Genomic DNA, 17879 nt, shown 5'->3' with positions numbered 1-17879 from the left:
AAGGCCTCTTGGAGGAAATGTGCCTTCAGTAAGACTTTGAATGTGGGAAGAGTGAGTGTCAGATATGAAGAGGGAGGGCATTCCAGATCAGAGGTAGAATGGGGGTAAGAGGTTGGCAACAAGATAAGTGTGTTTAGTGCTTATTATGTGCCCAGTACTGTTCTAAACCCTGAGGTACATAGAAGATGTATGGATGTATGGATGTATGAAGTTGGATATAGTCCCTGCCCCACATGGAGCTCAGAATCTAAGGAGAAGGAAGAACAGGGATTTAATCCCTATTTTACAGATGAGGAGACTAAGGCACAGAGAACCTAAGAGACTTTCTAATGGTCACACAACAGGCAAGTGGCAGAGCCAGGATTAGAACACAGATTCCCTGGCTCCCAGATCCGTACCCTTTCAACTGAAGTTGCATTTGTCCTAGAAGTTCAACTGCACAGGTGCCTGCCATTTTTTGGCCTAAGATTTAAGAAAAAGAAAAAGCAAGTACAACTAGTAGATCTGGAGAAGCCTCTCGCTGCCTCTTTCATCATCTGGAGAATTGTGGGAATGACCCACAGTCCCCTAGGGAAATGTCCAGTATTTGGCCTGAATTCAGTGATTCTCCCTGGCTCAAGCTGTCTTGCTACCTGGAGTTACCTACTTGGGTTCCTTCTGATGCACCAGTATAACTAGGAATATCAGCCCTGTAAATAAACATAAAAACTTTACCATCTGCCTTCTCCATTGAGAAGAACTATAGAGGAAAATAAATAAAATCAGCAGTCTTTTCCATGACCATGGTATAAATTGCTACAGTTTTACTGGACTCACAACTCAAAATTTGCAAATGGAACTCTTCTGTTCCCAGCACCATCACCGATATATCTTGAGGTCTGTGTTCACTCCTCTCCTTGTAAAATTGTTGTCAGTTACTTTACAATCCTTTTTGTACTGATGCTGATGTGTTTTTTCTCCCTTTTTACTTCCTTCTATCTCTGACTTTTTTGATCCTTCTGACCCCTCAAACCAACTGGGTTCTGCTGCAGCCCTTCTCAGTTTACAGATCTGTAGTTGACAATCCCTGGGGTAATGACTTCCCGGCACCTCCCTGGAATTAAAAATGCATTCATCTTCCCATCACTGTAGCTGTGAAATGGGTAACCCAAATTAGTTCCATTTGATTTGATGACAGAAAAATCTTGAGCCTTTGTAAAAAGCCAGGCACGGCCTGGCCAAGCCAGGAGGTCAGGGAGAGAAAACTGTAAGAAAAACCGAAGCAAAGAAGAAAGAAAAACAAATAAGTGGCAGGTTTCAGGTCTAGCTGGATGAAAAGCAAATATAATTAGGCTAATTTTAGAATGAATAAATTACGATTTGGAAGACTTCCACCCAATGTGGTTTATATCTCCTCCAGGGAGAGCCTATCTTGGAAGCCTTTCTGACCTCACATCTTCTCCAGGAGGTTTTCCCCTGATTAATCTCTATTCTCCCCACTGTGCCCCCTAAATACTCCCAACCCCCCAAAAGACATATTCATATCATATATATTACTTTCTCCTACCTGTAGTTTACTTTGTTGTCTTTCTCCCCGGCTAGATTACAAAAACCATGATGTCAGGGATTATTTTATCTAAATCTACTGAACTCTCCCAAACTCCAGTTAATCAGTGGTGTTTATTGAGCACTTACTATGTGCAGAGCACTGTATTAAGCTCATAGGAGAGTAAACTACAACAGAGTTGGCAGATGTGTTTCCTGCCCACAACAAATTAACGGTCTAGAGGGGGAGACAGACATTAATATAAAGATCCTAAAGCTGCAAAATTACAATAATCCCATTTCATTGTAACAATCAGGGTTTATTTTCCACAGTCCAACTGGCCGTTACAGACATCATGCTGAAGTTATTCATCAGGAACCCCTCAATCACATTTAAAGGCAAACTCCATCCAGGAGGCCCCAGATCACATCGTGGCAAATCCACTATAGTTTTCCCTGGGGCTGAAAGCCACTTCTGAGAATGAGCTCGTTGTGAACAGGGAACACATCCACCATCTTGATTGTCTTGTACTCTCCCATAGACCAGCGCAGTGCTCTACATACAGCAAGAGCTCAGCAAATACCACCGATGATGATGGTGGTGACCACTATTGCTAATGTTATTCTTTGTTTAATGTTACTAAAAAACCAAAGCAAATGTTTATGGTAATATGATCAAACTTGCCTCTTGTTAACCACTTGTGTTCCCCATCCAAATTCCTGTGGTCGTTAGGAGTCCCACACTGGGGTTTGAAAGAGCAAGGACAAACATGGGTAACAACACCAATTCTCCCTTGTCCTTTTCCCTAGTTTACTCCTGAGCACTTATGAGTCCCCCACAAATATCCACCAAACACCCATCACATGTCAAGCACTCCACTAAATCCACCATCCAGCTCCACTCCACATTATCAACCCAACAACCACTAATAATAAAAATAATTCAATAATATGATTGAATAACTGTGGTATTTGTGAAATGTCTACTATGTGCCAGTCACTATACTAAGCTTGGGGTCAATACAAGCAAATCGGGTTGGCCACAGTCCCTGTCCCACGTGGAGCTCAAAGTCTTAATCCCTATTTTACGAATGAGGTAACTGAGGCACAGAGAAGTAAAGTGACTTGCCCAAGGTCACACCACATATAAGTGGCAGAGCCGGGAGTAGAACCCAGGTCCTTACTATCCTTAGCACTTATGTGTATCTGTGTGTGAATATGAATATATCTATATATAAATGTATCTATAGATATGTTCAATTGTATATTCATTTCAGCGCTCAGCCCTACTGAGAGCTCACCTCCTCCAGGAGGCCTTCCCAGACTGAGCTCCCTCCTTCCTCTCCTCCTTCTCCCCCTCCCCATCCCCCCACCCTACCTCCTTCCCCTCCCCACAGCACCTGTGTATATGCTTGTACAGATTTATTACTCTATTTTACTTGTACATATTTACTATTCTATTTATTTTATTTTGTTAATATGTTTTGTTTTGTTGTCTGTCTCCCCCTTCTAGACTGTGAGCCCACTCTTGGGTAGGGATCGTCTCTATTAGTACAGTGCTCTGCACACAGTAAGCGCTCAATAAATACGATTGAATGAATGAATGAATGAACTTGTACTTCCCAAGCACTTAGTGCAGTGCTCTGCACACATTAAACGCTTAATAAATATGATTGAATGAATGAATTCATTTATTCACACTGATTATTTTGTTTGTGAATGTTTTTGTGTTTGTCTTCCCCATTAGAGTGCAAGCTCCTTGTGGGCAGAGAATGTGCCTCATACTCTGTCAGACTTCTCTACTGCTTTGTTCAGTACACTGAACCCAGGGGGTGTTCAACAAATACTCTGTGGGGAGAAACCATGTTGAGGTGATGCATTAGGGCTCAACCCAGGTCAGGGCCACTAGTACAGGGGTGATCCCTGGCCACAGTTGCTGTTCTGAACATGCAGTGGGGAGGAAGGAAGGAAGAGGACAAGGCAGTTGGGACACCCTGGGGTCTCAACTTGAGCTGCCATTTTGTTCTGCTCATTCTCCTTTCACCCTCCAAATCTGACTTTAGAGATCCAACAACGGAAGGTGAAGATGTCTTGTGGCTGCTCACGGCAGTCCATCTTGGGCTCTGGAGAGTGGAAAGAGTGGTTTCATCCTCCCAGTAGATCGGCTAGGAGATCTTTGCCTTATGGTCTCTGTGTAGTTGGTTCCCTTGTCTGCAGCCTATCCACTTCCTCACTTTGATACCCCAAAACAGTTTGCCCCTCTTGAGCTTGGGTCCTTCTCGGTTCATCTCTGGAGTCAGAAGTTGGTAGTCCCTGCTGCCCTATGCAGGGTTCAGCAGTTGTCTCTCTGAATGGTGCCAATCTCTCCTGACTCCCAAAGGCCAAGCTCCATCTCTCAGCTCTCAAGACCATCCTCATCACCCTTCGTTGATCCCATCATATTTATTGAGTGCTTACTGTGTGCAGAGCACTGTGCTAAGTGCCGGCCGCCACCTGAGCATCCTACCTCCAGCCCCTCCCTTGCCTCCCGGTGTCAGGTTTACGGATCTTCATTTAATTTTTTGATCAGCCTCTATAGCTAAAGGAAAATTGTATTTTTCTGTTCTTTTTATTTTCCAATAAAGCACAAGTAATAAAACATATTGCCAGCATTCCTTTATGAACCTTTCTCCTGCACCACACATCATAAAGCAATTCACTTACAAGAAATGGGTTTACTTGTGTCTTCAGCATCAGGAGATGCAGCCAGCCTGCGGAATGTATTCTGTGGCTTGGGCCTTTTTGGTGGTGACCTGTCACTTGGTATTTCAGTGGAATTTGGATGCTATTAAGTTTTCCAATATTAATACCCTTGAAATTTTCATTAGTATGCAAATCTATACCATCGGACAAGCTCACTTTCCCTTCCATGAGCTGCTTTGTGGAGAAGGCCTTCTGAATTTCATTATGAGCCTAGATTATTATCAAGTACAAGTAGAGGGGGAGAATGATGTGGAAATTATAATCTCTCCCTTTAATAATGAATCCCATTTCCTCTTGCAGTTTGTTTTCTTGCAACAGATGCTGTTGCTGGAAAATGGAACGAAATGAAAAAGATAAAAAAGCAAGTAATTAACTCGCAATGTAACCTTTTCACCAGATGTCACTGACAGGGAGAAAAGAGGTTCCCAAATCTTTCTCTCCTCATTTAAATTTCAGATGACACCCAGGCTCTTCTTTAGCATCTACCCATATGCTTTGATGATTCATAGCGGAGTTGTGTGTCAAGAAAGCATAAAGGAAATATCCCTGCTGTTCAATAACTGATGGCCATTTTTCCTCCAATTAAGCCAAAATGGAGGGATTCTCAGACTTAGAAGTACAAGGAAAATAATTAGTGCTGAAATTCTAATTACACTCAGATGTGTTTATGCCCATGAATGTTAGCTACAAGTGAACACATATTTAATCCATTAGGTTAGAGAGTTTAGAAATATAAACATTTCACTCCTCCCTGCCCTCCCCACCAAATGGTGCTTTTTCTCAAGACCACATTTATTGCTAAGAATAGGTCCCAATTTCTGGAGAGTCTATGTTGAGAATTAAACTGTTCTAAAAATGTCTTCCCTCAGCTTTTCTAGGTTCCCTCGTTCTTTCAGACAACTGAGAATGAGTTGCTGGAAGTTGATTTTATTTATTTATTTATTTTGTCATTTTTACGCATTCATTTCTTGGCTGTGGGTGAGGAGGGGAAAACTTCCCAGCACTAATGTTCAGGCATGAAAATCTCACACATTTAGTGTGGCAACAACAGCATGATTTATTTGGCCTGCATCACTTGAACAAATTGTTTCTCGATTTTTATTTTTTTTTTTACCCACAGCTGCCATTTCTGTTCCTCTTCTGGCTCTGTTGATGAAGAGAGCATTTAATCTAAACAATGTATTAATTATCCTCTTTTGATCATTTCTATGGTAATACCAATTGAATTGTGGCTAGTTTGAATGCAATCTAGCAATTTGATTTTCTTTCTCACTTGTAAACAAGATAGGCGTCTTTTCCAGCTGGCAAAGAGTAAGAATTCAGTTCAAATACCTTCCTGAGGATAGTGTCATTTATATGCATGCAGAGCTGCTGCTGGTCTTTGCTGTTTATCACTTACAAAATGCCTGAGAAAGATCATTATTCTCTGCAAAGATGACACACATAAGAAGCTTAGACTATTTTGTATTGCACATCAAATGGAAATCTGTTTTATTATTCTGTGTTCTATGACCCACTGCATAATAAGATTCCTTTATCTTTTGTTGTCGCTAAAAGTGTATGTTAACTTATTAATATTTAAAAATGCTAACAAGGTAATAATTACTGAACAATAATGAAGCCACTGCCAGTTTGCTCAGTCTCCTAGTAGGGGTGCTGCAAAATTGAGAACTTTCCTCATTCAGAAGTTACACCAAAAATGCTCCAATTCTCCTTTGTTCTGTTCCTCATTAAGGAAATACTGTCATTAGGAAGATCTATTTAAAGGCTGGTATGGAAATGTGTTTGGACTTTGTGCCAATTAAAAAACCCTGCTATTGAAAGACAGCATTAGTATCATTTAAATAACACTTCACATTCTACTAACATATTTTACTGGGAAAATCGTTAAATTAAGTGATAAAGGGTTACTTTTGTCTTTGAAGCTGAAATATGTAACCATTACTCCTTATCTCCCTCGAATTAGGAAGGCTTCAATATCATATATTTTAGAGGACTCATTATCAAAATTCACCAGACTTCATAAAACAAACAAACGTTTCACTTTTTTGTCCTTGTTTAATCCACAACAGGTGATCTGTCTTGTTTCTCAACAAGGAAGATTCCTTTCAGCATTTGGCAGAAGAGATGTGGTATCTTTTTCTTTTTTCAAATTGCACAGAGGGAGATGAAGAAGCTTGGACATTCTCTTTTCTTAGCGTGAGAAATGGGTACAGGTGTCAGGGATATATATTAAGAGTCAGGCTCTGATAGTAACAGCAGGGAGAGAGAAATAAGAGTTCCCTTATCTTTTATTTAAAGCCGCTTCAAGATAAAATACAATTGGTGCAGGTCACTGAGGCAGAATAAAGGTCAAAGCTCTCTCTACTCCTTCTCTGTCTCCCTCCCCATTTCTCTGATACATTTATGTATCTGCAAGCTTGCTCCTTTGGGGACCTCATGAGCTCTATTTTAAAAGCTAGAATCTCTTAGACCTGCTAGGTGATTTGATGGAAGAGGAATAAAGCTTCCATCAAGTGAGGCCCTGTGCATAAATTTCTTTAAAAAACAACCGCAGGTAGAAGAAATAAACATGAAGTGCAGAATTGGCAGAGAAGAACTGTTGACTCTTCTGTGTCACCCAGGCATTTGGATCTGTACTCTTTAAACGCATGATAGCCCACCCATACCCCACTGCACTCATGCACATATCCATGATGTGTTTTACTGTCCCCTCTAGACTGTAAGCTCCATGTGGGCAGGTAAGTGCCTAACCAACTTTGTTGCATTGTATTCTCCCCAGAGCTTAATACAGTGCTCTGCACAGAGTAAGTGTTCAATAAATAACACTAACTGATTCACTGATAACTGAGGTGCACTGAAGCAAGGAGAGCTCAAGTGTCTTGATGTAGCCACCTCCTTTCCCCCTGCCCCCAGACCCTTTGACAACCCTTCTGGGGTCTTTGTCCCCATTCTCATGTTCTCAGATCACTCTGGTCAGTATCAGGTTTTTCCACCTCCGCTACCTCAGTGTCAGCAATGACATGGGAATTATCAGTGCAAAATGTAGCTTGCATAGTACTGTAGCTACAGCTCTTTACAGAGCTAAATATGTCAATATAAATAATACTTTAATAAATACTTTTGTTAAGACAAGGCTACTTTGCATATAACATGAAACATTTTCCCCGACACCACTGGAGCTTTTTCCAAAATTCAATCCCAACACTTTATCCAGCCCCATAGAGGTCCAGCCATACCTCTCCCCTCTCCTCTCTCCCTTCATATCCTCTCACCCCAGTATTTCATTTTAACTGTCAGAAAGAATGGAGAAAATCCAGTTAAAATACTTTTCTTGGACCAAAGTAATTCATAGTCATATAATCCTAGAACCTATCCACTTATTACTTACAAAATGCCTCCTAAGAAAGGTCAATAGCATCTCAGAAGATGATATTCCTTATAAAGAACGGACTCCTGGTAGTGGTGTATTAAAAGGAAGTCAATTTTATTATTCTTCAAACTTGCAGCATTGTCTATCGCTAAAATATGTGTTCCCTTGTATTTGCATGTATTTTCTGGAATTACACATCTAGAAGCACATCTGTGTTCATATGTGTACTGTGAAAAAAATGTATATCTATCTGCCAAGAAATACTTAAAAGAACAACTGACTTTCCATCACCAATATTCGTAAAGAATATTCTGTGGCTTAAGTCTTTCTTTTTCCAGTGTTTTCATGAACACAATTCATTACCTTTCTTCAGTAAAATTCTATATTCTGAAACAACTTATATCAGTAAATAAGAATGGGAAATAAAGGTGCCATTTTGTTGTTGTTTTTACATGCTTTGCTCCCTAAAGTAACCTCCTGAGAGAGACATCTGGTTTTCATGAGTCTACAGCCTCCACTATATAATCTTATTCAGAATGATTCAATATTGAAGCCGTTGGTGAATTCAGAGAGTTCAGCAATTGAAAGGTCTAGCTGATAGGCACATTATAGATGCAGTAGTGAAGTCCAGTGGTGAGAGAAGAAGCCAGTGAGGCAGAAATCGAGAGTTATAATTTGAGGCAGGGACTTGAAATTTAAACATCATTAGGTCTCTTACATGGCCAGTTTTTGATGTGGTAATGAATAATCATTCTAATCTACTAATTTACAGATCTTGAGGCAGAGTTGATACATAAAAGTGCTTAGAGACCATCACATGGGAAGAACGGGTTGTCTTCATCTCTTAGATTGGAAAGAGATCGTTTTGAGCAGATTTAATTTTATCATTACCATTTTCACCTTCCAGCAGTCTGCTTCATGTCCTATTGAGCTATGAGCCATTGATTAATGAGATGGAAAACTGTAGTATGTCTAGATGGAGCCCTTTCTTTATCATTTTATTGTTCAATCCCCCAAAATCTTTACCAATGCCTAAAACCATGTCCCAGTCCGGGAGTGGATCTGAGTTTCGTTTGAACACTGTTACAATTCGGCTCCCTGGTTGGCTCCAGATTTTGATGTCTGCACACTTTGTTCATTTAGCAAGACACTCGATCCTTGAAAGCCAGCTGCGAACTGTTAAATGCTCATTATGCCAGTTTTTAAGACCTACAATTGGGTAATGGAGTCTGGCCGTAGATGCAGGGACTCCTTGAATTCATGCCCACTCTAAACATTGAGGTAAATCTGTACGGCATTTGCATTCTAATTACAGGTTAAAAGCTAGAGTTCAATCCTCGATCATGTACCGAGACATAAATAAGACTCTACCACCAGGCAGGTTGGTGTTGCCTGTCTAGATCCACAATCAACAACACCTCCGCCACGTTGAATTTTATGAGTTGGCAGCCCCTTATCCTGTAATTGTCTTTAAAACAGAAAAATATGCTAATCTCCCTTGTAAACATCCCCACCTTGATTTATAATCGTCACCACAATATTTTGTTTGGAACTGTAAAGCCACCGGACATAAATCAAGCCATTAGAAAGAATGACATTTAATCCCGCCGAGAATGTTTGGTTAGGCTGAATGGCTCTCGTTTAGCTGCAGAACGATTACTCCTGGGGAAGACAGCTTTCCCCGTTTCCAGGCATTTCATACTTTTAATTCACAAATGGAACCAGGGATAATTAATGCCTTGATGTGGGACATTTGACAATGCAAGCTTTGAAAGCAGTAGGTTTTTGTTTGTGTTTTTTTTTCTTCTGCATGGCATGAGCCTTGAAAAGTGGCTCTCCCAAAATGTACTTACCGTAATCAAAATTCCTCTCTGAGAACTGGTAACTTAATTCTTTCGTAAAAGAAGACCAGCCACAGCTATTCTGTTTTTGAGATTGTATTGTGTCATTTTGACAGCTGCATTGTGTGTTATACTTCAAAGGAAGCGGGGTAACAGCTTTGGATGTCTTATTTGATTCTACTTTCATTCTGACCCCCTGCTGCACAGATAGCTATCCATGAAACTGGGCTGACATATTTGCAAAGCAGACTGTATCTAATTTTCAGGATTTTGCTACTGATTTTAAAGGCAGAGGGCAAAGGAAGGTAGCAAACTAAACCTTGAAAGAAATATCTAAAACTATAAAATGTTTCTGAAACTATTTGCTATAAATTAACCCCTCTGCTTGGGTTTGGATAGGAAAGGTAGAACATAATACTATTCATATTTAAATTGCTTGTCATATTTGGGTATACTCACTATTTCTTAAAAAGTTTCCACCAATGTTATAAATGCCAAATTTTGTTTTGTCATATTATTCAGCTAGACTACAGTCAGCTAATTCCAAATAAACATCATGAATAAAACGTATTAAATGATATTTCCAGCATTTAATTCTACTTATTATTCCCCGGCTTGGAGCTAATCAGCATACTGTTATGCAGCATGTTAAATAAATCATTCTTCAGGATGTTTGAGGCATTTTCTTGGGGGATATATCTTGAATCACCCCATTCCAAGATGTCTATCGAACAGTATAAAGCTCATGTGCATCCTCATTTTATTTCCTTCTGTAGCGATAAGCCAGCGATAATACCTTCATGCACAAAGGCATTAATGCAATCAGCTAAAGTGCTTCAAATGATAAATATCATCTCTGGACATTGCTCTTTTCCACTTGTTGCTGAAAACCTGGATTTAAAGACAAATGGCTCTCAATATCAAATTCTTATGTTCTCTTTAGGAGGAATGGGGACACGGGGAAAAGTGACTAACTGTAGCCTACTCTGAAAGACAGAGCCACATCTAGGATATGATCAAAAGAGTGGGGAAAACACAAAGCACTAGTAGACCCTTTATGGCAGGAAAGATTTTTGTACCATCCAGAAGGGTGCCTGGATTTTGGAAATACTCCCCCATCCTTCAGCAGGCAAAATGCCTTCTCTTCCTCTAAGCCTATCTGTCCACAGCTGGAGTGATGATGCACTAAAAACTGTTAGATTTTTAAGTCCTGGAGGGATTTTCATTTCTCCTGCTTGTTTCCAACAGTAATGTAGTGCTTCACACACACAGCGAATCCTCAATTAAGATTGCTAACAAGGAGGTTGGATATCCTTTGTTGCTATTTGCTACTCATCTGTGATGGGTGCAGAAGACACTATAGAGAAGTAGCATGGCTCAGTGGAAAGAGCACGGGCTTTGGAGTCAGAGGTCATGAGTTCAAATCCCAGCTCCACTACTTGTCAGCTGTGTGACTTTGGGCTAGTCACTTAACTTATCTGGGCCTCAGTTCCCTCATCTGTAAAATGGGGATTAAAACTGTGAGCCCTCCAGTGGGACAACCTCATCACCTTGTAACCTCCCCAGCACTTAGAACACTGCTTTGCACATAGTAAGGACTTATAAATGCTATCATTATTATTATTATAAATATACAGTGTTTTATGGATGCTCCTCAGTGTTTGAACTTAACTGGCTGTGTGGGCTACTTCAGTTTCCTCATTTTCTACTCTCTGAGAAGCCAGGTTTTGAGAGAGACTCAAACCAAGGTAAGGCCAAAGGCTGACAGAATTTAGACATCTCCCTCTCTCTACCAGCCTTAGCATTCAGGGAGAGAATTACAGGCTGTTCTTGGGTAATCTATTCCTCTAGCCTGTGGAGGGACCCATTAACAGCTGTTACTCTTTAAAACCTTTTCAAGCCATTCTGGAAGTAAGCCAGAACCAGCTGGAACTCAGATCGATTATAAGAAAAATCCCAGAACAGGTATTCAGGGGCAGCACAGTACTGACCAGATCTTTAGCCAATGTTCTCATTCTCCCAAGACAGGTGAATGGAAAGAGAACTTGAAACAGAAGAATTAGATCTATTCCTGGTTCTGTCCCTAGTTTCCTTTGTGTAGAACATTCTATTAAACTCTTAGAAGGGTATGGTAATGTTAGTAGATATGGTCTCTGTCTTCCCGGCACTTACAATCTATCATGGTAGACAGACACTAAAATGTTACAGTTGAGAGGAAGTACCAGAGTAGAAAGATGAGCACATAAGTGATATGATGGAAAAGCAGGAGAACCCAAGTGCTTAGGTAACATGGAAGTGCTGTTGAGGGGAGATGAGAGATTGATTAATTCATTCAATTGTATTTATTGAGTGCTTAGTGTGTGCAGAGTACTGTACTAAGCACTTGGGAAGTACAAGCTGGCAACATATAGAGACGATCCCTACCCAACAGTGGACTCAGTCTAGAAGGGGGAGACAGAGAACAAAACAAAGCATATTAACAAAATAAAATAAGTAGAATAAATATGTACAAGTAAAATAAATAGAGTAATAAATATGTACAAACATATATACATATATACAGGTGCTGTGGGGAAGGGAAGGAGGTAAGGTGGGGGGGATGGAGAGGGGGAGGGGAAGGAGGGGACTCAGTCTGAGATGGCCTCCTGGAAGAGGTGAGCTCTCAGTAGGGCCTTGAAGGGAGGAAGAGAGCTAGCTTGGTGGATGTGGGGAGGGAGGGCATTCCAGGCCAGGGGATGACGTGGGCCGGGGGTCGACTGCGGGACAGGTGAGAATGAGGCATGGTGAGGAGATTAGCGTCAGATTAATCAGGGAAGACTTCCTCTAAGGGATGTGATTTCAGAAGGGCTTTGAAATAGGGAAAGTGGTGGTCTGCAGAATGTGAAGGGGGAGTGGGGTAGGGGGAGAGAGGAGGCTCAGGCAGAAGGGAAGGTGCGTGTAAGAGTTTGACACTGGGAGAGATGGGAACGAAGCACTGTGCATATGTTGGTGTGAGAGGAATGAAGCATTTGAACTGGGGTACAATGAGAAGCATCAAGTGCTTAATACAGTGCTCTGCACACAGTAAGTGCTCAATAAATAAGATTGAATGAATAAGAATAAATAGTGGGGAAAGAGTTGATTAAGAATAATAATAATTATTATTATGATGGCATTTAAGTGCTTACTATGTGCAAAGAACTGTTCTAAGCACTGGGGGGGATACAAGGTGATCAGGTTGTCCCACGTGGGGCTCACAGTCTTAATCCCCATTTTACAGATGAGGTAACTGAGGCTCAGAGAAGTTAAGTGACTTGCCCAAGGTCACACAGCAGACATGTGGCAGAGCTGGGATTAGAACCCATGACCTGTGACTCCCAATCCCATTCTTCTTCCACTGAGCCACGCTGCTTCTCAGAGCCTGGGTTCAGGAGTTTCTGTTTAGGAGCCTGTTTCCTTCTCTGGGCCTTGGCTTTCTCATCCATAGAAGAACAGACAGAATAGCCCCTCCCCTCCCTGATGCCCAGGGGCACTGTATACCAAAATTATTTTTATTATTATTGTTATCTCCCTGGAAGATGGATGCAACTGATGCTGAAGCCAGTGACTACTCTTGAAGCTTTGCTGAAAATGCAAGTCTGGGACTCAAGTCTTGTAGGGGCTGAAATGGATGAGAAGAAAAGACAGTGTGGCAAAAATAAAAGGGACAGCAAAAACTGGGAAAGGATTAGAGTTGGCAATCCAAATCACAGTTTGTTGTGATGTATTTGGCATTACAGTTCATCTTTAAGGAATTTGAAGTCCCCTCAGCCAAGTGCAGCTTCCTGATTGAGCAGGAAAAAAGACACCAATTGCTATGGGGGCATAAATACCTGCTGCATAGCAACTTTTGGTTAGTTCAGCATATAGGCATCCAATAGTATGGGATGGTTTCCCTAATAACAAACCTGGCTTCAAACTTAAAAGTATCAAGACTGGAGCACAATTTATGTGCAGAAAATCAAGGTTGGGCCAGATGAGGGCACTGAACAGCTACAAACATCTGGGCTGAGAGAGAACCTGATAAAAATAATAACAATAATCATCATGATAATAATAATAAATATTGGTATCATTTACTATGAGCCAAACTCCGTGCCAAGCTCTGTGACAGATGCTAAACAACCAGAGCCAGCACAGTCTTTATCACAGGGGAGTTCACAAACTGATATTTTATCCTCATTTTACAGATGAGGAAACTGCAGCACAGGGAAGTTGTGATTTGCCCAAGATCACACAGCAGGCAAGCGGCAGACATGGGATTAGAACCCAGGTCTCCTGACTCCCAGACCTGTGCTTTTCCCACCAGGCCAGAGGTCCTTAACCTCCATAGTGAAGACCCACATTTGGCCAGTAGTGATAATTAGCATTAGTGGAGTGTCACCTAATGAAGATGTTTATCACCAGCTGTTTCGAGGTTGCATAAACTTTTCACACTTTACTGTGCATCCAATGTGCTCCTTGTAAGGCAATTTACACTTTAACGCCATTATTATTGATTACTGCAAATTTTCTGCTGTGCACAGGGTGTCCTACCACCTCCCAATTCTTCCCATTCAGCCTGAAGAAAATTAGTTTTTAATGGTTTTCTTTGTCCTCCTCCCTATTTCATGTAAAGGCGAGCAACAAAAAATGATTTTGGTCAGGCACAACTCCCCAAACTCCCTCTTACACCATATAAAACTCTGAAATGCATGTTTCTTTGGCTATTTTTATACCTTTGTAATTCACTCAATTGGACTTTCCCATTCCCACAAAGCGATTCAGACAACAGAATGGTCTGGGTAAATATAAAAGTTGCTTTTCATTTTATTCCTGGAACAAGGTTACTGGCAAGTCACCATATACATTCTTAGTGATGAACTGCAACCATCACTACCCTGGCCCTTTAATGGATGACTTCTGTTTTTGAAATCTTGATCATTTCTTACAACTAGCTCAGTTCCATAAATAAGTAATATGATAGCCTACCTCTCGGCTAGCTCTCTGGAATCAGTTTTGCTTCCTACAGTTTGTATGACCTGACACTCTGATAGTATGGTTTATCACTGGTTCTGTCTTGTGCATGGGGGTATTGAAATTTCACCCAAATGCTGTTTTGCAAACCAGAACAACCTTCTCATGACCTTCGCAAAAAACATCATCTTCAATGGCCAGAAGAATTCCACTGTCAAAGGGCCAGATGGTAAACTCTTCTCTAGATTGTAAACTCCTATAGGGTAGGGATGTTATGTCTATTTTCTTTATTCTTTAAATTATATTTGACAAGTGCTTACTATGTACCAGGCACTGTACTAAGTGCTGGGGTAGATGCAAGGTAATTGGGTTGGGGACAGTCCCTGTCTCACATGGGGCTCACAGTCTTAATCCTCATTTTACATATGAGGAAACTGAGGCATGGAGAAATGAAGTGATTTGCCCAAGGTCATAAAGCAGATGAGTGGTGGAGCCGGGAGTAGAACGCAGGTCCTTCTGACTCCCGGGCCCATGCTCTATCCACTAAGCCGCACTGCTTCTCGGTCAATCAAACATACTGAATGCTTACTGGGAGTAGAGCACCATACTAAGCTCTTGGGAGAGTATAATATAACAGAGTTGGTAGACACGTTCCCTGCCCACAATTAGCAGAGCACTGTACTAAGCACTTGGGAGAATACAATATAAAAGAATTGGTAGACACGTTCCCTGGCCAAAATGGGCTTACAGTCTAGAGGGGAAGACAGACATTTATATAAATAAATAAATTGCAGATGTGTATGTAAATACTGTGGGGCTGGTGGGGCGGGGGTTGAATAAAGGATGCAAATCCAACTAGGAGCGTGATGCAGAAGGAAGTGGAAGAGGAAATGAGGGCTTGGTGAGGGAAGACTTTGTGGAGGAGATGTGCTTTTAATAAAGCTTTGAAGGTCAGGAGAGTGAATCCCTGTTGGGTATGAAGAGGGAGGGTGTTCCAGGTCAGAGGCAGAATGTGGGCAAAGAGTTGGTGTTGAGTTAAAACGAAATTGAGGTACAAATTGAGGCTGTCATTAAAGGGGTGAATGTGAGGGCCTAGGAAATAAGGGATATAAGGTAGAAGGGGGCATGGTGATTGAGTGCTTTAAAGCCTATGATAAGGAATTTCTGTTGTGCTGGTGGATTGGCAACCACTGGAGGTTTTGAGGAGTGGAAAACCACACATTGAACAGTTTTTTAGAAAAGTGATCTTTGAAACAATGAATTATGGACTGGAGAAGGGGGAGACAGAAGGTAAGAAAGTCAGCAAAGCGTCTAAAGGGTAATCAAGGTGGGATAGAATAAGTGTTCGAATTAATGTGATACCAGTTTGGATGGAGAGGAAAGGTGGATTTTAGTGATTTTATGAAGGTTGAACCCACAGGATTTGGTGAACTGTACAGTGAATGAGAGAGATGAGTTGAGGACACCATCAAGATTATGGGCTTGTGAGACAGGGAGGATGGTTGGGCTGTCTACCATGATGGGAAAGCAATGGGGAGGATAGGGTTTGGAAGGGAAAATAAGGTGTTCTGTTTTGGACATGTTAAGCTTGAGATGTTGGCAGCACATCCAAGTAGAGGTGTTCTTCAGGTAGGAGGAAATGCAAGATTGCAGAGAAGAGAGATCAGGGCTGAAGATGTATATTTGGGAATCATCTGCATAGAGATGGTAGTTGAAGCCATGGGAGCTCTGGATTTCTTTTTATAATCAGTTGATCAGTTGTAATTATTGAGCGCTTACTGTGTGCAGAACACTGTCCTAAGTGCTTGGGAAAGTACAGTAAAATGGACATTCATTCATTCAATCATATTTATTGAGCACTTACTGTGTGCAGAGCACTATACCAAGAGCTTGGGAAGTACAAATCGACAACATATAGAGATGGTCCCTACCCAACAACGGGTTCATGGTCTAGAAACCAATACATAAGATTGATTGATTGACTGCTGTATTTTCATTTTTCAGATGTCTGATTCATTGTCAATCAATCATGGTATTTTACTGACAGCAGTTTGGTGTAATAGAAGAGTAGCAATCCAGGTGACTCAAATTCCAATTCCAACACTGAGAAGCTGCATGGCCTAGTGGATGGATCACAGGCCTGGGACTCAGAGGACCTGAGTTCTAATCCCAGCTCAATCACTTCTCTGCTGTGGCCCTGGGCAAGTTACTTGCCTCACTGTACCTAGCATAGCGATAGGCATAAGATAATCGGGTCAGACAGTCCATGTCCCACATGGAGCTCACAGTCTAAGGAGGAGAGAGAACAGGTATTGAATCCCCATTTTACAGAGGAGGAGCCTGAAGCTCAGAGAAATTAAGTAGCTTGCCCAGGGTCCCATAGCAGGCAAATGTCAGAGCCAAAATTAGAACCCAGGACCTCTGGCTCCCAAGCCATGCTCTCTCCACTTGGCCATGCTAGACATAGAATACACATTCCCTACTCATAACAAGTTTACAGTCTAGAGGGGGAGACAAATATAAATATGAATATGTAATTTATAATATATAATTTAAAGACATGTATGTAAGAGCTATGGGGTTGGGGATGGGGCGAATATCAAGTGTCCACAGGTTACAGATTGAGGTACATAGACAATGCAGAAGGGAGAGGAAACTGGGGAAAAGAAAGCTTTATCAGGGAAGGCCTCTTGGAGGAGGTGTGACCTTAGTAATGCTTTAAAGGTGGAGAGAGTAGTGATCTGGCATACATGGAGGGGGACGGAGTTTCAGGATAGGGGAATGACATGGGAAAGGGGTTGGAAAGAGGGCAAAATGGATGAGATCCAGACACAGTGAGTAAGCTGCCACTGGAGGAGCAGAGTGTGCAGGCTGGGCTGCAGTAGCAAATTAGCGAGGTGAGTTAGGAGGGGATGAGCTGATTGGGTGCTTTAAAGCCAATGGTAAGGAATTTCTGTTTGATGACGAGGTGGATGCAGCAGGGTGAAGTATGGATTGGAGTGGGGAGAGACAGAAGGCCAGGAGGTCAACAAGAGAGCAGATACTGTAGTCAAGGAGGGATAGGATAAGTGATTGGATCAGCAAGGTAGAAGTTTGGATGGAGAGGAAAGGGGGGATTTTAGCAATGTTGTGAAGATAAAACTGACAGGATTTGGTGACAGACTGAACGTGTAATTTACTTCAGGTAAAGTTGTATTTACCTCAGATATACCTTAGGTAGAGAGAAATACATTTACCACATGGATCTCTCTTCTTGTTGGGATTCAGAGAGGAGGCAACCAACCCTTCATAGCCAGCTAGAAGTTCCAGCTGACTCCATTCCATTTGCTCTACTCTGAGGAGAGCCCAGCTCTTCCCCAGGTTGGGGAATGGGACTTGCCCCTACTGCCTGAGAAGTATTTAAGTGCTTACTATGTGCCAGGCAT

At 41.5% G+C, this 17879-nt stretch overlaps 1 protein-coding gene across 1 annotated transcript in view; it reads left to right on the top strand.

Annotated features, from left to right (window-relative positions):
* Positions 1-17879, top strand: part of CHST8 (carbohydrate sulfotransferase 8) — a 248249-nt gene that overhangs the window by 150124 nt on the left and 80246 nt on the right. The window lies entirely within an intron of this gene.

The sequence above is a fragment of the Tachyglossus aculeatus genome, chromosome 11, assembly GCF_015852505.1.
Source record: "Tachyglossus aculeatus isolate mTacAcu1 chromosome 11, mTacAcu1.pri, whole genome shotgun sequence".
In the NCBI taxonomy this organism is placed as follows: Eukaryota; Metazoa; Chordata; class Mammalia; order Monotremata; family Tachyglossidae; genus Tachyglossus; species Tachyglossus aculeatus.
Note: the sequence above shows the minus strand (reverse complement) of the source record. Positions and strands in the feature narration are given on the sequence as shown.